Below are 22,984 nucleotides of genomic sequence, written 5' to 3'. Positions count from 1 at the left end.
TACTGATACTCTTTGACACTAACTGTGATTATCACTTTAATCTTTATCTATTTCCTCCTTTCTGGCACACGCTTGTTCTCTTAGTTTATTTTCTCCTGCTACAATATCTGTTACAGCAGTTTTAAAAATACGGCAAAAAGGACTGCTCAACAAAATTCCACTTCTTCAATTAGTTCAAATACTAAGCATCATGCACGCTCCCAGGCAAGTCTTAAATGCTCCTTTTGGCCTATCTTAAATGTCAATGTATGTTATATAGATGGTGGCCTTTATACACTTTTCAGTTGCCTTAGATAACTAAACAGCATTACCCAGTGTTTGCTGGATACCCTAGCTGTTCCCTACAGTAAGTAGAGGTATATATATTACAGTTACAGAGGTAATGTTATGTATGGACTGAGGTTTTCAAAGGAACCTAAGGGAGTTATGTGCTATCCCCAATGAGGGAAACGTTTGGGTAAGGTAATTAGAAACTCTGCAGTGAAAACTGCAAATCTTATATTCAGCTGCAGTGCTTGCCCATGGATTGATCTGAACTATTTCCTGAAGCAATTCATGAAAAATGAACCTAATTGAGAATTCTGCCACTCATTCAAACAGCTCTTAGCAGGAATAAAAAGGCCCAGGGCCAGATTCCCAACTGGTGTGAATTGCACAGCTCCGCTGAAGTCAACAGAGCTATGCTGATTTATACTAGCTAAGGATTAGACCCTAAAATTCAGCATGTAGATTATTCATTGTGGATTATTCAATCGGCCTGAAATATGTGTTTAATCAGAAAGCGTACAGAGGAGGGAAACTGAAGAGGACACAGATAGGAGAAGAGCGAAGATAAGGTATGGGGGCGGGGTGGGGAGAAAAGAGACAGAAAGAGCCAGGAAGGGAACAGACATAAGTAGTTTCCAACAAATTTCATGCATCTGCACAGAGTTGGCAAGACAGAGGTATGGGCCAAACCGAAGCTGGGCATCAGAACACCCCTGAAAGCCTGGGACGGGTTCTAGGCCACTTTTTGCAACTGGTCCTCTCTTCATAATTGGCTCCAATATTACCCTGGACCTAAACCATCCTTGAGTGTTAGCGTGCTGGAATTGTGGATCAGATTCTGAATTCTATGGCTTGACTCTATCACTAATATTTTTCTCTGGACATCTCCTAATGGCTATGAAATACATGTTTTCACAGAGTGCTCGAGAAAAAGGCGGGGGGGGGGGAATCCTGTTATAAAAGTTTTGCTTCCCCTAAACTTCTTGAAGGTTTCCCAACCCCACTCCTAATCCCTGGAGCCTGTCATCTGGTTCTTGGCTCATCCAATTCTTTCTCTAGGCCGCTTCACATAGCTCTCAGCATGAGAAGAAAAGCATTTCTGTTTTCAATTTACATTATTTCCTGCCCACTTTTGCCCTCAAGGAACAATACTATAGCTGGGCTGGGGTTGCCTCTGCTGATTAGGACTTTATATGTGTCTCCTGGGGTCACTCGCAGTTCAGTAGTCTGGTCGTGCCCTCATAGCTCTTGCCTGGGTTAGGATTTGAGATAAGCCGGGACAGGATCCTTTTATCCAACCCCTCTGAACTATGGTCCCTTCAGTATCCTTAAAACGCTGCCACCAAAAGAATCTGCCTTCCTCAGCAGTCTTTAACATGTGTCTATAATATACTGTAGAGCAGGCTGCTAGCTAGCGGCAGCATTCAGAACAATCCGCAAGACAACTTCAAGCTGCCACAGGGCACCACAAACATCACAGACAAGGAGTTATGCATGGCGTAGCATGGTGCTGCTGAGGCTGGAGTGCTCTTTGGAGTTTATATGCTTAGGTTTTGCTGCTCTGTGCTCCTAACTAGTCTAGCTGTCCTGCTGCTGTTCTGTATGACATGGGGAGACCGTGGACATGGCAAATTCAAAGCAATCCACCTCCAGTGTTACCCTCCCCTCTTCATCAGAAGACAGGACACTGTAGGTCCTGTTTTGCAAGGGACGGTCCCCTTTCTAAGCTCTGTCCTAGATGGCATGACTTTTTTGGAAAAACTGGGCGTTTGTCCTATTTGCTCTTGACAACTGATCATCGTCTGGCAAGAGCAAATTGAACAAATGCCCAGTTTTCAAATGGTGGGGCGCGCCCCCCTAGGGGGGCACAGAGAAACATTCAGAGGGGGAGTGGTGATGCTAGGAGGCTCACGGCAGGGCTTAGAGCACTGACTATCTTTTACCCCCTGTCCCATTTTCAGCTTAGGGAAATATGGTCACCATAACCCTATAAAGAGGTGGCCACAAGAGTGTTACAAAAGGGAGCTGCAGCCGCAGCCTCTTGGCAGACTAACAAGAGCAGGGATAAAAGGCTGCTGCCCGACCAGCAAGCCACAGTGAAGGGGCTGCCCAAGGTCAGGCTGGAGGAAGCTGTCTAGCAAGACCAGTTCTCTGCCAGAAGGGACCAGAGAAGATTACCAGGCAGGAGTTACCTGCAAGGCCCCAGATAGGAAACAGCCCATGGAAGCAGTACGAGATTTAACCAAACATGTCCCTAATTACACCACCCAAGGTCCCTGGGCTGGCACCCAGAGGAGAGGGTAGCTGGGTTTCTCTCCTGCTTCCACATGAACAGGGGCAGAGAGCCCTAACTGGGGATGGGAACAAGAACAGGAATATTGGATTTGTCTTTGTGTGCCTCCTTTAACTTATTTTATTCCTGCCTTATTGAAGGAAGAAGGGAAGAAATCTGTAAAGGAGGCAGCCCCAGAAAAAGGGTTAGGAGGGGCCCTGAGATTAAATCCCAAACTCCTGGGCCCACTAAGTGAAGGACAAGTAAAGGGGCAGGTAGAACTTTGGGCAGGGCCAGACTCCTTTCAGTCCGAAAAGCGGGGAGACACAAGTAACCCAGCTGGGGGACTAGAGTTACAAATGAAGACTGATGGATGTAGGTGCCATCCCTGAACCAACGAAGAGAAACTGAGGGAAGGATGACTGAAGTTCCATAGCAGACCACCAGGAGGTGCTTCAGAGCTCAGATCCCACAGTTACACCTCTGCGACCCCATGTTATAAGTGAAGCAGGACAATGGGTTTAATTCTTTGCAGGCCCTTTCTGAGACTTTAGCTAAGGAGACTGTCATATGTGGAGTGCAGGATAAGGACTTGGGAAAATATATCAGATCTAGTAAAAGTCAGTTTGGGACCTAGCAACAGTGTATGTTTGGGGGTGGGTGAAAAGGTGACATATATAGCTGTTTGTGCTGTATTTCCTGGCTCCTGTGGGTTTGAGTGGGGCATTATTTCTCAGGAAATCTTAACTCTACCCTTTTGTGGCATGCAAGCCCCACAAATGTATTGTTTCTGTCCTTTACTAAGAGTCAGTGACAATTATTGTACAAACCATCCAACAACACATAAACACTCCTTACCCCGCCCCCCACAAGAAAACTCATTGTGGGATAGAAATTCTGTTTCCTGCTAACTCTAGGAAAAACATAGATACGTACGGTAGATACACAGGTCCACTGGGTATTTCTTTCCATGGAGCAGAGAAGCTGGAATAACTTGTGATAATGCAGCCTCTTAAAGGCAAAACCCAGCAACAACAAACCACATGTGGGATCAAAGGGATAATCAGGAAAGGAGATCATGCAAGGCAGTGGCCCCTGAGGTGGCCCTTGCTATTAGTTGAACCTAACAAGCCTCCAGCAGTGAAGGCAGGGCAAAAGAGCAGCCCTTACAGGAGGCGAGACAGGAAGACCGAGCGGAGATCCAGATGCTACTCTTACTGCAAAGGCTAGAGGTTTAATGAACTACCAGAATTGAAAACATGAAGCATGCCTGTAGTATCTAAAGGGAGAAATGTAAGGAATTAACCACAGTTTTCTAAGACACTTTTATTATTACAGAAGAAGGAGAGATTTTTTTTTTGAATGGAAGTGGCTGGAATCTTTAAGAGCTCATATTCACATGGAATATATTTTTTCTTATATTCTGCTGCAAACTTAATCCTCAAGATCAAGTGCTATACGTGAGTCTCACTAACATTCACCTTATCTTCAGAACAGATATTTACATCATCATATCACTTGCTTTTATTAAACTGCAAGAGACCTTACCTTATCAGGACCTCCTATCAAGGCTGCCTGACACTTCCCACTGTAAGACTCTGTTATCAGTTGCTTATAACTTTGCCAAACTGTAACTATTTGGGCTGAAATTTTACATACTGAGTGTGTGCCTCAGGCTGGATACCTCTGGAAAAATTCAGCCAAATCTGTTCAGCCATTTCCATAAACAAGGCTAGTGAAGAATACATTGCAAAACAATGTTTAAAAACATTGTCAACTTTGTCTTTGAAACTCTGTAGTGCCCCCAGGCTTTGGCACATGAGCTTGAAATTTGGCAGGCGGTGAACTTTGTCACAGGGATGAGCCTTTTGCTGTTCCGGTGCAAAGCCACCCAAATTTGGCCAAGTTATAAACCTTTGAAAAAAATGCAGTTCATACATGTGCAGTAGAAATTTCTGAGATCTTTCGCAGTTAAAATCTCTGAAGATTCCATCTTCACTGAGCATGCTCCATCCCCTCACAGCTCCTGCGTGAGACCAGACTGCACATGTGCCATCCCCACAGGGCGGCTGAGTATATTCCCTCCATCCCTGGGCTACTGGGGTGAAGCTGGACTGTCCTTGTACTGGCTGCTCCTGGCCAGGGGCTGGGGCTGGGCCCTGGGAGTATGTCTGCGCTGCAGAGAAAGGTGTGATTCCCAGCACGGGTAGAAAGACGTGCGCTAACTCTGCTCAAGGTAGCGCACTAAAAATAGCAGTGTGGATGCTGAGGTGCTGCAAGTGGCTTGGGCTAACCAACCAAGTCTAAACCCACTCAGCCCACTGGGTCTGAGCGCTGGCAGCTTAGCCCAAGCTGCCACCAGTGTCCTACGGCTATTTTTAACATGCTAGTTTGAGCAGACGTCGTGCCTGTCTGTCTACCCAGGCTGGGAGTTATGCAGACAGCTGCAGTGTAAACATACCCTGGAACTGAGAGCAGGGAGGCTGTCTCTGCTGCACCCTCAACGGCTGGTGCTCAGGCACTGTAGGGGGGGAAGCACCAGCAGACGGCCATTGCAGGTGCAGCAGAGACAGCCTCCCTGCTCTCAGTTCCAGGGTATGTTTACACTGCAGCTGTCTGCATAACTCCCAGCCTAGATAGACAGACAGGCACTACACCTCTGTTCAAACTAGCATGTTAAACAATGAACCAGAGGAGGGGCATTGTGGGTAAGGATGGGGGGGAATAGATTGGAGCAAGGAGCCCGTGGGGGGAATACTGGGACTGGAGGCTGGCCGTAGTAGGGGAGAGGAAAACTGGGACTAGAAGTCAGAGGATGGAAATTAAGTCTGGGAGCAAGGGAGAATGGGGGGGAGGGATTGAGAGTCAGTTGATGGGGCATGAAATTGAGATCTGATGAGGGGCCAAAGGTGAGACTAGGACTGGCTGAGCCAGGAGACTGGGACTAGGAACCAGACAGGAAGGGAGAAGGAAGTGGGAGGAAGGGGAACAGATCTAGTGAGGTAGGGTTAAGCAGGAAAACTTGGGCTGACTGGGTAAAAAGTTGAGACAAGGAGCTGAAGGAGCAGGTGACAGTGAGATTGGACCAGAAGCCTAAGGAGGGAGACTGAATTGGGAGCCAGTGGGGATGGAGAAGAACTAGAGATTGGGGAGAGAGACACAGATCAGAGGTGGGATGGGAGAACTGGGACTGGCTGGGCAAGAAGACTTGGGACAAGGAGCTGGGGAAGGGGCTGGGAATGTCTGGACAAACAGATTGAGGGTTATGGGGGTGACTGGAACAAGCAACCTTAACTCTAGCTTGTCCTATTGTAATTGTCCTAGCAGGAATTTTTTGACTAAATGTGTTTTCATTGGAAAATATTGATGCCAGAACATATTGGTTTCAACTAAACTTTCATTGGGAAGGTTTCTCAGGTCCAAAGAAAGATTCACCCCAGAATAGCTAATACCTTGATGGTTAGTGCACTTGACTCTGATGTCGGAGAACCAAATTCAAGTTTCTTGTCTGCCTGATTCATCTCATCCCAGCTGAGTGCCCTAACCACAGGAGTCAGGAATAAGGGCCTGAAGCTAAGCCTGGGACCAGTTAGCTGACCTGCAGCTGAATGTCCTGATCAACCAGACTCCCTGATTGGCTGAGAGGTGTCACGGGCCTGCACATAAACCCAGGAGCAGGACTAGGCCAGTGGCTCCTCAATGCTTATGCCCACAGCTGCGATTGCTCCTGTGCTGCCCTGTTCCCGCCCCACGCCTGTCCTGCTCCAGTTCACTCTAACCCTGCTCCTTTTCCTGGTTCTTGACTCCTGGTTCCTGACTCCAGCATCAACCACTAGGCCTGACCATTACTGCATCGAACAAGAGGCCAGACAACCCACACTCCGGTTCATGACAGTTTGAATAACTCACCCAAAAAAGGGAGAAAGAACATGTTCCTCTACTATGATGGATCCTGCTATTGTCAATTCTTCAGGTCAGGAATAGTGGACATCTTGCAGAACCTGCAGGCCCAGAATGCTGACTGGGAAGGTCTTGGCCTGGGCCACTCCACTCTTGGAAAAACCTAGCCTTCTCCTGAGCCAGTTTGAAAACTTTGTTCAAGCCACGGTGATGATTTTCAATTCCTGAGCCATGTGCGTACAGCAGAGGCTGTACTCAAGGCTTATAGTTTGGTTTGAATTTGAAAAGGAAACAAGTGGAAGACTGCATTCTGCACATGGTACAGACACTTCAAGTGTTTGGTTGTGCTGTTCAGCTTGTGCAACACTCCAGCAACTTTCCAACACTTAATTAATTATAGCTGTTGGGACATGCTGGACAAATTTGAGGTTATCTACATCTGTGACATCCATTTCTGAGGATCCAGTTCTCCACAATCAATATGCACACCATGTCTCAGAGAAACTCCACCAAAACCACCTGTATGCAAAATTCAAGATGTGTGAACTTGAACAGGACATGGTCAAATTTCTTGTATATATTATCTTCACCCAAGGGACTAACTATGGATCTACATGAGGCGGTAGCCATATTCGACTGGGCCACTCCAAAAGATCCACTGGGGTAAAGCAATTCCTCAGTTTCACCATCTTTTACCAGTGGTTTATCAGGGGTTTTTCTAGCCTGGTCACTCCAATGGTGGCACCCTTGTGAAGAAAAGCCCAGTTCATCTGGTCCTCAAAATTCCAGTCTGCCTTCGATCAACTAAAAAGGGTGTTGGCCACAGCCCCCATCCAGATCTTACTAAACAATTCACTATGGAAGCTGAAGCATCAAGTTTACGATAGGTGCAGTGTTATCCTAACAAACAGCTTTGCCCCTTTTCAGTCACTAAAGTCAGTAGAACTACTCAGGCATAAAATTATACATATGAATTAGTACCTTGCTAAATCAGGGTCATAGTTATATTGCGTATCAGCTGGTTCATCCAAGACAGATGGCCCAGAAATTGTGTCATCTAGTTTTTTTAACTTCAGCAAGATAGTAGATATTAATTTCACACCCAGGGAGCAATCAGTATAAGACCAGTTGTTCTTGGGTTTCCTTCCAGAGTGGGATTGGAGGCAGTAAATACTGAAGCAAGGAAAGGAATGTGGGTTAAACACTCATCTTAGTCCCCACTGGTCTTTTCAACAGAGAATGAGAAGACAGTCCATCTATTTAAATCCATTTTCATTCCCTCAAGCAGCAAAATATGAGGTTTCATTTTGCGTTGCTTACTCACTTGGAGTAGCACTTACTCACCCAAGTCATTCCATTGACTCCTGGGAGACTATTCATGTAAGAAGTTATTTCTGAGAATAAAATTTTAAGAATGCGTCCTCTAATTATTCTTAAATGGAATCTTCATGGCAAGATGCAAATTAATGCCAGAAAGCCAATATCTACTCTGTGATTAGAGTTGACCAGAGGACAGCAATTCCATTTCATGGCAACTTTTGTTTTCATTCTCCATTGGAATGAAAATGAAGCCTTTTGAACATTTTCATGAAAGCAGAAATGTACGTGTCTATCACTCTATATCATGGTGGCTATAGTACCAGCCTGCTATGTGGGAGACCGAGATTCAATTCTTGTTCTACCTAATTCAGAGCAGAGGTTTTCATCCCACAGGGACTTGAACCTACCATGCCTACATCCCAAGCCAGTTGCAAACCTCAGCTTGTCTCTTGCTGACCTAGAAACAATCCTAATTAATTTTTTATTGAAACCAATGCATTGCTTTGAAAGAGCGTATTTCGCCCAAATTTCACTTTGGCAAAAATGAACCAACCACCTGTATCAGTTACATGGGCGCAACTCCCCCGAGAGTTCCCCAAGAACAGAATTAGGCTCTAAACATATAAAGCTGTTTCCACTCCCCAGTCTTTGGCCAGATCTGGCACTAATCTGGGACTTGGACCTTTTGTCATTAGAACAGCCTTCTTTGACTTATTGTATATCCTGAAATAAGGCAGATATACCAGAATGCATAAAAGACTGTATGATTGGTTTATGTATGTTATGTATAATAAATCTTCTGCCTACAGGATGTTTTTTGTCACCTGTAGGTGAAATTCAGCCCTGTGCACAGGGCCAGTGCAAGGTGTATGCACTGCTTAAGTGCCGCCCCTCTACATGAGGCTGAATTTCACCCAGCAGAAGCAGTTTTGAGTCCAGTGATATTTTTGTTTTCACTTATAGCTGTGGTCAAAGGTTAAGAACCTAATTAATTTTTAAAGGTTAAGAGCCTAATTTTTAAAGGTTAGAGGCCCACCTGTGCTCCAGGCCCGTTGGGGAGCTGCACCTGGCCAAGCTGCAGCCAAATGAGGCCCAGCCTGGTTCAGTTCGGTTTGGAGGAGAACAGGGGTGGATCAACAGCAGGTCTGGTACAGTTTGGTCTGGGGAGGGATGAGGGTCTGGACCAGTTCAGGGGGTCTTTCTGGGGAGGGATGTGGGTCTGGTCTGATTTGGAGGGTCGGCCTGGTCTTTTGGGGGCACAGTTTGTCCTGATCCTAGTTTCTGTGCCTCTCTGCCTGGAGGGAAGGACAAGCAAGGCTAGTATGAATAATGACGCTGTAAATAAAATGGATTAAAGTTTTTTATATTTTTTAAATGTTTTAAACAGTTTTAAATCCACCCCAATTTCATACAAAAATGTAATTGAAGCCCTAGTAGTTCATGTGAAAAACGTGAAGGCTGAGAAGTTTCCCTTTCAGTGAGAGCAGCACATGGCTGGTGTTTTGGCTGCTTTGGCTTTTGTTAGCTGTTTTTACCCACTGTGTTTTATTTTGTATTTTTTCTTTTATAATTTATGTTATGTGCACTTGTGTGTATTCTTTTTGCCCTAGAACTACCACTGCTGGGACCTTAATGGCAGCCATGTCCATCTGCAACTTAATCTTCTAAATATTGTAAATAAAATCTGTGCAGCTGTGTGCTGTGTCAAAGACAACGGCTGTGTCGATCTCCTGTCTTTTACCCTCATTACCCATAGGCGTCCACAAATATGTTTGGGGCTGGGCCCACAAAAGGTTAATCCGGCCCTGAGGCCAACCTGAGGGGGAGAAAAAGGAAGACTCATGATAGCATGTTTGCAGAACTCATGGCTGAGTCACAGATGAAAACCAGGCTGGCTGAGAGGTGGACCCAGAGGGAGAAAGAAATTAATCTCTCCCCGCAGATGGTGGCAGTTGCCAAGGACAGAAGCACCATGGCCAAGGAGAGCACGGAAAAAGGCAGAGAGATGCAGAGGCAGCAGCTCATGGATACTCTCCTGAGTCAGAATGCCCTCCTGCAAAACATGCTTCTGCTTGGCCAGCAGACCCTGCAGTCGCATAATTTGAGACCCAACCACATCCTTCAGCCCCTGGACAGTGTTGGCTACTGGGACCAGCAGCAACTCCTAACCTCTGGATCCCCGCAGCAGTGTTCCAGTGGCTCCTAGTCACCCCTCAGACCCTACTTCTGGGCACAGAGAACACTTGCACCTGGATGTCCAGCTTTTTTAAGCCCTGCAATGCCCCTGAGAATTCTGTGCGGAGGTGCTCAATCCCAGAGCCCAGGCATGCAGACAAGACAAGTCAGAGGCAAGGCGTACACTCACCTTTAATTTGATGCATCCTCCTCCCCACCACACACACACCCAAAATCATTGTATTTGAAATGTTCTTACTGTTCCACTTTGAATTCTGTTTGCACTGTTGTGTTGTCCGCCTGCTCCAGCCTCTGTGAAATTTCCCGGTACAGGTGTATGTTCCTGCTGCTCTGGGAGAAGTCTTGGAGGATGGCATACTCTGTCCACACCTTCATTAGCACCAGGGTGTGGTCAGTGGGCCAGGTGGCTGCTCTTAGAGCAGGATCCATGTTCCCCTCTATTGATCTAAAGCATGCAGCAGAAAACTGTTCTTATATGGTCAGAGCAGCTTGCTCCTCCCAGTGATGAAAATGAGGGGACAGGGATCTTTGTAGTTTGAACTATTTTCTTCCTAACTCTTACCAGTGTGGGAATGGGGTTTGAGGACGATTGAAACTTGCATCCTGGTACATACCCCATACCCACTCCCACCTCAGCTGTGCTAACTGACTCACCCTCTTCTTGCCTTCAGATGCATGCTTCTGGGGTTTAAGTGTGGATAATAGGGGGTTATGGCACAGCCACAGGCATGGACATATATGCAGTCGCCAGTGTAGATGTACCCACAGATGAGGAACTCAACATTTCAGTGTATGCAGTGAAGGCATGGAAGTATGGCTTGCAGAATCAGCAACACAGTGCAGCATTGCACTGAGCTGAAGGAACATCAATAGAAGAAGGAAATGACAAGGTCAGTGACCCACAGAGCAGACCCCAAACTTGTTTTGCTTAAAGGGAGCCCTGAAAACTCCAAGGCTGCTTCCACTCCACAGCTCAAATCATCAGTGCTGAAAGGATTTGCTCCACAACACTGGGGAAGTAAAGGGGAAGATGGTAAATCAGTCTAAGGATACAGAAACCCTGTCCAAACCAAAGCCAAATTCCATAGGGACAAAGGAGGGTTGTAACTGGCCTAAAAAGCTGTAGTTCCAACTCTGACAGAGAGCCAAGAGAGACTGGAACAGAATGTTCTGGAATGGACACCGAGGCAGTTGGTCCCAGGATGACGCTGGCCTTCCTGTGCCTCAAGGGCCCAAATCTTTGTGGTGTGGGTGTGTTTGACCTGTGCTGTGCCAGGGATCTGAGACCCAACTGTAGGAATCCATTCACTGTGGTACCTTCAGAGCAATGGTCCCCAACTTGTGGCCCTTGGAGGTGACAGTGTTAGGAAGAACATGTGCATTTGACTATGGTGGGAAATGTGCTCCCTGCACCACACCCTATGAGTGTTAAACAGAAGCCAGAATCAGGTTTGTGGCAATGGGGAGGAGATGGGAGAGCCCCCGCCTCCTTACCTACCTCCCACCACTTCCCCTGAAGCCTCAGGAATGGCTTTGGTGTGAGCTCGGAGTGCTCTGAACTGAGCAGTCGCTGTCCCTTCTCTGCTCCCATGTTGAATTGCAAGGGAGGGAGGAGAGGAAGAGTAGTCGTGACAGCTCCATTGTCTGCTTTCCTGAAGAGTTATGGGAGCCCTAGGGAAAGCAGGAAAAGAGCTCGACTACCTCTCCTAACCCTAGGGCAGTGCCTGGTGAAGGATGGCTCCCCTCTTCCACACAGGGCTGCTCAGGAGAAGCGAAGAACCAATAATCTCTCTGATTCTCTACCCCAGCCCACATTAAAGCAACCTGGGGGCTGCTCTAACTTGTGCCAGCAGGCTCAGATCTCCAAGGAACCATATGCCAGCTGGGGAATGCTGGAGCATAGCAAACTCAGCCATTCTCCCTCTGTACCTCCTGCCATGCTGGCCCTACGCTCCAGGGGATTCCCCACATTTTTCAGACATTGAGGTTCCCTTCTTTGCACAGACTTTAGGGCATTGATCTAGACCAAAGGGCCTGATCCTGGAAACACTTAAGTTACTCAGAGGTGTAATGTTGGCAGGATCAGGCGCAAAGGCAGAAGGAATAATTCTATAAAACAAAAAGCTGTTGGGCTGTAGGGCAGATAAGCCTGGGGAAGGGAGAAACATGGGCTTCTTGCTCTAAACAGAAACACGGGACTTCTGCAGAAAGCAAAGCTGTACCTTGATTTCCAAGGGGCCAGAAATGATTCAGGAGGGCCTGTGAATTTCACTGCAAAGTAGAGGCAGGAAAGAGATACTAAATTATGCTTTATTCTGTGACTACACGGAGCCTGTATCTCGCAGAGAGAGAACTTTTCATATGATTTTATGCTGGCATTTTTCTTTCTCAGATGAGTTAGGATTTGGGGATGGGAGTGTTGGGTTTCTGATTGGGGGTGGGGAGAGATCTGCTGAATTCAAGGCATTGGCCACGTGTGGTTTTTGGTTGTTGGTAGGGTTTTTTTTTTGGTTTGAGGGTTTGGGGTTTTTTTGCCATTGCATTACTACATTAGGTTTGACTCTTTCTTTTAATTGGAAGTTGGTGCCAGATTGCTCTTGCTGTCAACTTTCCTCTTTAAGAAGTTGTAAAGCTAATCCGGCTAACCTAGTGAGAATCTGAGGTTTTTCAAGACAGGATAAATAGAGCTGCTTTCTTTTCAGGTAGGAACAGAGCTTCTCACGTATATTCTTACCTTGTGTAACAAAATATTAAGCATTCCTTTCTCTGTCCCCATCCTGCTTTGATAACTCGATATCCTTCCCTCCAGATCCCTTGGCAATATTACAGATTACAAAGCATGTTATCCTCTCTTAATGTTACAAGTGACTGTATATTTGTTTTTCTCTTTTTATTCTTATTTCCAGTCTAAATGTAACAAGTTGGAAATGGTTTTCTAATGGCACATAGCTAGTTGTGATATGTCAGATATATAGGAGTCTAGTTTAAGTAGCGTTACTGAAAGGAATAGTACAGATTATAGCAGGATATGCTTGGTTGGCTCATAGTTTGTCTGAGTAGTCACTGCTGATATTATGTATCATTCATAAAAGGTTTAAAAATAGCATGCGTTTTGTTACAGCTTGCTATGATTTTTAGGAATGAAAAAACAAGGACAAAAATGTACGAGACTAATACGGCTAGGAAAATGCCTATCTATATATTCAAGAAATCATATTACGACTTTGGCTTCATGGTGAAAAATTTAAGCAGAATTTTTAAAATATTGAAGACAGTCATTTTCTATTTGCTGAAGAAGAATTATTTTTGTTTCTTTAAATTTGGTGAAAGAAACTCTATTTTTAAAACACATTAGTTGTTTTGGAGTATAAGATCGGTAGGCATATATTTTGTTCCTGCATACATGTAAAAGTGTATATACATTTTGAGAGTAGTTAGTGACCTGCAGGTTAAATTCTCTCTTTGTAATGAATACCTTTACTGGACATTGTTTTAGAAAATAACACACGATGCTTTTATATTTAAGTAGGGCTGTACAACAAATTAGCACACAACATGACTTACAGTAATGTAAAAGTATCTCTCTTTGATTGACTAGTAAACTCACAGGACTGTAAACAGAACTCCAGCAGATTGAAATGGGAGTACAAAGAGTGCAGGACCATTACAATGCATTTGGCATGTTTTAACTTTAATTTAAATGCTTGCTCTCTTTCAATGACTTTTTCATATTTTTGGATTTTAAAGGATAGCCTCTTTTACACTTTTTTTCTTTAGATTGATTAGTGTGTGTGTGGGGAGGAGGGGGGATTATTTTATGTTTCTTTGGTTTTTTAATTAACCAAACACATGCAGGACTCTTTACAGAGTTAAAAATACAATCAGAAAGCACCTGCAGGGATATTTTAATTAAACAAATTGGCTGAAAAAAATTAGCCTTGGTTGTGATTCTTTTCAGCAGTTGTTTCGGCATTTTGCAATAACTACTTTAGTCACAGGCAGGTTTGCCAACATTGTATTTCAAAAATAAGGGGCTGTTTTCTTAGCACCTCTACCCCACCCCTCCTCCTCAGATTATTATTATTAACGATAATAATAAATAATAATAAGCAGTACTCACCTACCTTCGCCCGCGGTATTCCTTGCTGCCTTTTGCAGCACTCAACAACTCCCGATCTGTTGTACAGAGATGAAGAAACAAGAGATGTCCCTTGTCAGAGGGGACAGTTGGCAACTCTGTTCACAGCAGTGTTGTGCAGGAATGTTGGGGAAATTATTTGAAATTAAAAATCAATGTATACGGTGCGTGTATTACAATTATTAATATTACTATTAGTGTTTCTTCATTGTTCAAAGAAGCAGAAACATTTCCCATATGCAAAATGGGCCCCATTCTCCTTTTTTTTTTTTTTTTTTTAATATCTGTAGACATGAATGAAAAAACTCATCTGAGACGGGAAGTAAACACTGTCTGTATTTAATAAATGTCATATACCATTTAGGCATAGGAATAAAACACACACATATTTAAAGCTGTCTGTAGCATAAAATACCTGAGGAAATGGGGATCGCTGACACATTTTAAAAATGTCTAACTTGTCTTTAACTAATCCTGTATTGTTGCTTTAATTCAAATTCATGATAATATTTCATAAAGGACTAATAAATGTCAGGTAATCAATTGTATGAAAAAAATAACGTCTTAGAAATCAGACTTCCTTAAAGCACTCTGCTAATAAACACTTACCGTGCAGTACAGGGACACTAGGCAATAGGCTGTGCAGATTATAAAAGTGCAGATTAGCAAAATCCTATTTACATGTATCTAGATCTATATCCACAGAGCTCTTTGGGAGTGGATCTTAGGGAGAATTGCTTTCAGGTTCCAGGGTCATATATTTGTGCACATACACCATATATAGAGAGACAGAGATAAAATAATGTATTGTTGACTGCACTATTTTCACATTGTGAAAATAAATCTGCCTGACAGTTACACGCCTTTTAAGTGTCTAATAAAAATATGTGCTACTTTACATGAAGTTTCCTTATGAATGCCTAAATGTCTAATCCATGCCCTACGTATCTTTATTTTATCCATGTTGTGTTCCAGATATATAGAGTCTCATACAGAGGCTAATTTGTGATTGAAGGCAATATCCCAGAACATTAGTCTAAAAAACATTAAGATCTTCTTAACGATTAATTTGGTAATGGGCTTTTTTTCCTATTAAGCAAAGCCTGAGAATACACATTGGGCAAATTCACCCGTTAAAGACCTTAGTCTGACTTAAACAAATTGTTAGAAGGCATTTATAGTTCTGATTTATGTTTAAAAGATTTTTTTTTACTCTGTTTTACATAATCACAAAGATTTCATGGCAGTAAATAAGAACTCTTCATAATTAAGGACAGGCTTGAGCTATTTAAATGGAGCTCTAACAGCTATCATTTCAAAAGCCTTTAATAAAGCACAGTAATCCTAAAATTTAACCTAATTAAAAATATCACATAGAAGATTTCAAACAGACTTTAAAATGTAATTTATTGGGTCTTCCCATCTCATATACAATCTATTAAGAGATCTTTTCTTAAATCTATGGATGAATATTTTTTCTCCTCTTTCCTTCATATTTCACATAATAGCTTTGACTAATTGTATTCTATGAACATGTAAAATAAAATTCAGACATAATCGCATAATATTTTATCCACTGAACAAGATATCATATCTGTCCCTACTTTATGATACGCAGGCCAGTGCAGTTTCATGTTTCAGTATTCTTCATACTAAGGAAATGGAATCTGTAATTACTTCAATGAACTACACATTTTTGCTATTTGGGGTGAGTTAAAAAATTGTTTGAGTTCTCAAATACATTTTTGATAATTCTATAATTCTTATATGTAAGAATTATAATATATGTTCTTATATAATTTTCATATATATATATATATATATAATTCTTCTTTCCCTTAGACATCTGTGTGACATTAATGCCAACAGTTGCATTTTCACATATTCACCGTAAATGTTGCTGTGCCGTTTTCTGGATTTAACTCTATATTGAAAATGTAGATATAGCACAATAGGGAAACAATTCCAAACTATAATTGTGAACTATAAATTCTTGTTCCTTATGATCAAATAAGAATTGCTTATACCAGTTTACAACCTAACACATGTTATATCATGCAACACATGTTATATCACATGTTATATCATGCAACGTTAAAAGAATATTTCAAGATAGACTTGAATAACTTGTGGTATGTATTGCTTAATGCCTCTACCCCATACAATTGATCAAGCTTTGCACAAGAAATGGAAAATTTGGGCCTGGCATGCTCTGAATAATAAACTATTTTGCAAAGAGAGAACTGACTATGATGACACTAAATGATGTTAATAGTGTCCTTTGTATATTTCAAACTTTTAAAAACAACTTCATCTTCCCTCTGAGGCTGTTTCTGCTAATAGGACCAAAAGGACCAGATGCTTTGAAACTGTTTGTAGACTCTTTGCCTTGGAGCTTCTGAGATGTAGGATGTTTCTTTTACACTAATATACAAAACTATTTTAGCTTTGATATGTAACTGTTAAATAAATATCAGTTCAAGTGTGAACTGATATTTATTTTATTTTCTTGTCTAAGCATATAGCTTGAACACATGATTCAAAGACATCCTTTTAAACAGACAAAAGTTATGAACCTCATCTGAGTGTGCTACAACCTGGTAATTCATGGCATTAATCTCTGGTATAGTCACTATAATCACCTTTGATTACAGTTAGTGATTTGTACGTCATACTCTGCCTCTTCAAGTTACGTTAGTGTGTTTGGAAACAGAATCTGTTCTGAAATACCCTTTTCTGTAAGAGACTGAAGCCCATAAATAACTTGACATTTGCTGATGTTGTTGCCATGTTGGTCCCAGGATATTAGAGAGACAAGATAGGTAAGGTAATATCTTCTATTGGCCCAACTTCTGTTGATGAGAGAGGCAAATTTGATCAGAGCTTATTGAATGCTGCTGGTGTCCTTTAGTACTTTCATGTGCACAAGAAATATCATTAAGAAATATCCAAAGGAGGGAAGCGGAAGGGAAGGGGCTAACATCAGATTTCACTGTCCGAGTCTTCCTCAGGCAAATCAATTCATCCCATCAATAAAAGGGGTGAAATATTTACCGTCTCCACCACACAGGGGTATTGTGCGGCTTAATTCATAAATGACAGATAATATACAAATGCTAAGTATATTGGCCCTGATCCTATAACAGGATCCATTTGGATGAAATCCCATTGAAGTCACTGGGGTTTTGCATTGCTGCAGGGATCTGTCTTTTGCAGGAGTGGGCCTGGAAATCCAAGTGATATTAGCTAAGGTCCTGATCCTGCAAAGCCTCAAACACATGCTTAATTTTATGCAATCTGAATAGCCTCATTGACTTCAATCAAGCAGTGTGCACAGTTCAACATGTGCATAAGTCTTTGCTGTTCCACATTCCACAGAGAATCTTAGTCCACACTAAGATCAGAATCAGACCCTCTCTAACAAATGCAGTTGCTACAAGCAGAATTGTAGCCTGGTTACCCAGATCAACACAGACAAGGATTTTTTGAAAGTGAGCTGGGTTAGAAAACTTTGCTTAGGGTAGCAATATGATCTACAACATGGTTCATTAGCACACTTCACAGAACAAATTCCTGCCTGAACCAGTCTGGGATGCTAGAATTCTGGTAAATGTGGACCCAGTTTAATCTCAATTGAAGTCAGAGTGGTGCTGATCACAAGAAGGAGAGGACTTGTTTTATGGCTGCAAACTATCATATGATAAAAATGAAAGCATTGAGAGAAAGGGAGAGGGAATCCTTGTGCATCTTGCAATGAAAGCAAGCAATCTGAACCAGAAAGATGCAACAGTTTGGGGAACAGGATGAAAATTCCACTGAAGTGTCCTCTTTTTAATAGAAAAATGTGTTTTTTCCCATTGATGAGAGTTTAAACATACAGTCTGTGCTGCTGGGAATAAACAGGAAACATTTTCTGCATCAAAAGAAAATAGTTCTGAACCTTTTGATTCATTTCCTACAGTGTATTATTCATTACTCCGAACAATAACAGAGCATGCAGCACTGAACTACCTGTCAAGCTGCTGAGATTTATGCTTTTGGTAGTCCTGATCCAATATGGTGTAGTGAAACATTGCTCACTGGTGGGTCAGCCAGAACGGAACAGCATGAGGCATTGAGGAACCACTTTGTGAATTAAACTAAATTGGAAAAAGGCATTCTTATTCTGGAAGAAGAGCATCCACACAGGGGCTTTTACTGAAATAACTATTCCAAAATAGCTACATTGGTAAATTTCCAAGTGGACAAAGCCAGTTATACACACACACCCCGCAATGGTGGGTTTTGGTTCAGTGTAGTTCATGGACTCAAAGATTCAACACAAGGCCAGCTATGATGGCTCCATTCCCCCAATGACTCCTGTATGCCGGGGGAATCCCCATGTAGCTGGACAAAATGGCTTTGAGGCTGCTTTGCATCGCAGCCTTAGACGCTTCCTTACAAGATCTAGCCCAGCGTGTATGGGCCATAATTTGCCCATAAAAAAAATTCTAAATAATGGAATCATGGTGGGCAGCCACCACGACAAATGACCTGTAGTTTTGTTAGTGGAGCGAGGGCTGTGATGCTCATGCTGATCAGAAACTCTGCTAGAGCTTGTCAAAAAATTTCAACTAAACTTTTTTCTGTGGAAAAACACTTTCCTCTAAACAAAAATGTTTCATGGAAATATATCATTTTCAACAAAATGTACATATAACTTTAGCGCCCCCGTGGCCAAGATGGAATCTGCTCCGCAGGCAGCTCCAGCCAAGAAAAGGCATGCACAGGAATACAGCAGGGAAAGTCTCTTTCACCCCACGGGCACCTGTTCCAAACCCCCGGGAACGAACACACACACACACTGGAAGAGTACAATGAATAGAGGAAAGGGAAATATTTATTCAGAGGGATGAATGGAGAAAAACAACAGGAGGAAAATAGGGGGAGCAGGAAAAGAGGTTTGCATTCAACACAAGGCCCCACAGGCCCCGCGGTACCACAGTCTGCAAGGGCAGACACTGAGCAATGCGTCTACACTTAGAGTTCAGGAGTCCTGGGCAAAGTTCCAGTCTGGTGGTGAGTCTTGGGTGCTCCTGGTCATCTTCAGCACCAGTAAACATTCCCCAACAAAGCCCTTCGGTGGCCTCTTCTGCAGCTCTCTGCAAACCCATACAGAGCAACAACCTCCCCACTTAGCTAGTTTCAGCCTCCCTCCTTATTCCAAATGCAAAGTCACAAGCCCCGGTACTCAAGATCCCATACAACTCTGGGCAACGGTGATACTGGGTCCAGCTTAGGGCCCCCATTGGTCAGGAGCATCCCCATCATCCAACCCAGGTACAGAGAGAATATTTTCTTCATTGCAGTTTATTCAACTAGTTCAGTTAAAGTTGAGAAATCAGCTGGGAGTTGAAAAAGCAGGAAAGCTTGTTTTCCTTTTCTAATCTATGAATAAAAACTGGGGGGCGAAAGGATGAGAGGTACTAATTCTAAAATCTTGAAGGACAGGTGACCAGAAACAATCACTTTAATTCACTAACTTCAGAGAATACTTCCTTTGTTTAATAAATCAGTTAGTTTTAAATACCAAACACTTTTTGAGCAACTCACTTGTTTTTCTTATGTGTCCAACACATTTAAGGTAGTTTTATTTAACTAATAAAACCCTTTTTAAATGCTGTTTTTCTGCATTTTGAATTAAATTACAATTTCCCTCAAAATGCAGCTTGACAAAACTCATGAGTAAAAAATGAATCATCCAGTAAATAAATACATCATTTATTATTTTCTAATATAAAAAATTAAGGATATGAATAAATGTATGTTAAGCTATATAACTTGCTTAAATAAATATGTACAGATATAGTGTATCCTTCTGGTTAGCAAAGGAAATACCAAATTATACCAGTCAATGAGAGTTAATCTTTCTTAAGGAATATATCCAAAAAGTACAAATGCAAAGTGAGATTAAAGTTGATGACTGAAATTAGGGTGTTCTGCTTCCTTGCTGGGCCTGGATTCTGTGGGTGGAGGAGGAATCAGCTTTATCAGTGCTGGGTCCATGTGTGAAATATCCCAGCATCCGCTTGGCATAAGAAGCCTGTTTGGTAAATAGCCTGTTCTGTGACAAGCCAGGTAAAACTGTAGACTGTTTACTAACCCAGCTTTCAGCATCCCAAGTCTTCTGGACCAGTCTGCCCTGAGAAGAAGACCATTCCAGGCAGAGGGGAAGAAAGTTACCAAGCACGGGTGGCAACTCAGCCACAGGGAGAGACCATGGTGCATCATGGGGGATGAAGTCCAGCCTAATTTCCTGCCAGCATGCCCGCCTGGCTCCTTAACAGTCGTCTTTGAAACAGGAGTAGATGAAAGTGCATTAACAAACTGTTAACATGCATCAGCAATGTCCACATGGACAGTTTGTCCACAGCAGGCTAGCGCAGGGTAGGTTCACACCTCAGCTGGCCGCAAACCAAAGGTTGTGACAAAGCAAGCAAGGGCCATCAATAGTGAATGACTTTCACCTGCTCGAATAGTGGGGTGTCTGCCAGCAGGGCCTTTGCCTTGGAATGGACACTCTTCACAGACACCTATCTGGAGAGGAGGTCAGGCTAGAATCCTTCCTCGACATGCACCCAGTCTAAGCACATGGCTGAGAGAATTGCAGCTTCTTTGCTTGAAGTTGAACACCAAACCCTGAGGCGGCAGGGACTGATTTAAGAGGTAGCTTGTGACACCAACCACGAGCTTTGCCCAGGCGCAGGGCTTTGCTCACTCAGAATTCAATGCAGGATCAGGGTCTCATTAGTAATCAGTGTAAAGCATAAGTTTTTAAGGAAGCCAACTATATGCATGGAACATTAACACTATTAACTTTACTTTACACTGGCTATGCAAATAACTGGTGGAATAAAATTCATGTGGGTGAATATGTGCTGCTAATGGTTTTTTTCAAAGGCTCGTAACTACGTAAAAATAGCCTAGAATGTTAAAAAGTTCAAAGAAATGCTAAACTGTCTCTTTTCTTTCCAGTACCATGCTGTGTATTTTTTCTATTAAGATAAACAGAACACAGGCCACATGCTGAGACACTGTAACTTATCGTCATTTTACATTGATCAAAAGCTCTGGTTTTGTACATATGGAATCCACTGGTAATGGTGTGTTACATGCCCCCTCCCCCATGCCCAATCCATAGAGGATGAGAGTCGATGATAGCCCTTAGAGCCTGCCTCTTTAGACCTAGCTGTAGGGATGCTTACTTTCTAGCTCTGGGTTCAATTCCTGGTGTCAGTCAGGGGATGGTGGCTGTCACCCATACACATTTTCTACATGTAAGGTAGAATTTGCATTTTCCCTGTGAGCGCTCCAGATGCTAGCATGAGCCTGACTCTGCAAACACTTACTATTTAACTTTACTTAGGTGAGTAGTTCCACTGACTTCAGTGGTGTGAATAAATCTGAGCTTGTGTTAGCAAGATAGCTCAAGTCAAGGGTTCTTGTGTGTAGATGGAACTCAAGTTAGGGGCCACACTGGAGTTATAACTCAAATTAACTTTGCACTGAAGACACAAGTACTTAGATGCAGCTCTTTCCTAACTGAGGTAGGGACAACATGCTGAGTCTTAGGCAGGTTAAGGACCCATTTACAATGCAATAGCACCTGTTTGGGGGAAATATTTTTAAACCCAGGTTTAAAAAATAGTTTCTGTGAACACATTTATGCTGGTGGGTATGGATGGAGCATAGCTGTGTTCAAAGCATGCCCACAAGTGAGGAATATAATACAGTCAGGATTCATCTTCACTTCCTGTTATCAGCAGTGAATTTTGATGCCATTTCATTCCAGTGTTTTAATGGTGGGTGAAGTGATTTCTGTATCTAAAATCTGTAAGCTTTATGAAGTGGTTTGGAATCTTTAGCGATGAATGGCAGGAGCTATTTGCATGTAAGATCTAATACAGTAGTTATTAAAAATGTTACTGATTTTGCATCAAAACTAAATAAGAGTGAGGGCCAGATTTTTAACAAGTTTGGCTCACAGTTGGGTGCCTGATTTGCAATGACCACAATTGCATATGCTGATCTGGTAATTACATGCACAAATGGTTAATTCTGATCATTTGCATGTGCAATTAGCCAATTTGTGCATGCAGTACTGATAACTGTACACCCACAGCTTTAAGCAAACTGACCCAGAATACAGGTTTCAGAGTAACAGCCGTGTTAGTCTGTATTCGCAAAAAGAAAAGGAGGACTTGTGGCACCTTAGAGACTTTACTTTACTAATTTATTTGAGCATAAGCTTTCGTGAGCTACAGCTCACTTCATCAGATGCATACTGTGGAAAGTGTAGAAGATCTTTTTATACACACAAAGCATGAAAAAATACCTCCCCCGACCCCACTCTCCTGCTGGTAATAGCTTATCTAAAGTGACCACTCTCCTTACAGTGTGTATGATAATCAAGGTGGGCCATTTCCAGCACAAATCCAGGGTTTAACAAGAACGTCTGGGGGGGAGGGGGAATAGGCGTAAGAGCCAAAGAGGTGCAGAACTTAGTTACACACAAAAACTAGTTAATACCTAGATATCATCAAGATCCCTCCAAAATCCATTGCTACTGCCTCTTTGAATGTCACAAAAGAGTCCAGTGGAGGGCAACAAAAATTATTAGTGGCCTGGGGCACATGACTTATGAGGAGACGCTGAGGGAATTGCGCTTATTTAGTCTGCAGAAGAGAAGAGTGAGGGGGGATTTGATAGAAGCCTTCAACTACCTGAAGGGGGGTTCCAAAGAGGATGGAGCTGAGCTGTTCTTAGTGATGGCAGATGATAGAACAAGGAGCAATGGTCTCAAGTTGCAGTGGGGGAGGGCTAGGTTGGATAACAGGAAAAACTATTTCACT

General features: G+C 42.8%; 1 long non-coding RNA gene across 1 annotated transcript in view; it reads right to left on the bottom strand.

Moving 5' to 3' along the window:
- LOC142068734 (uncharacterized) overlaps positions 1–22,984 on the bottom strand; it is a 44,499-nt gene that overhangs the window by 11,993 nt on the left and 9,522 nt on the right. The window contains exon 2 of the long non-coding RNA XR_012664639.1: positions 14,076–14,131. This is a non-coding gene — a long non-coding RNA (uncharacterized LOC142068734). The remainder of the gene's footprint in view (positions 1–14,075; positions 14,132–22,984) is intronic.

Source organism: Caretta caretta, chromosome 13 (genome assembly GCF_965140235.1).
Source record: "Caretta caretta isolate rCarCar2 chromosome 13, rCarCar1.hap1, whole genome shotgun sequence".
NCBI lineage: Eukaryota > Metazoa > Chordata > Testudines > Cheloniidae > Caretta > Caretta caretta.
This window is presented reverse-complemented; position numbering and strand designations above follow the sequence as displayed.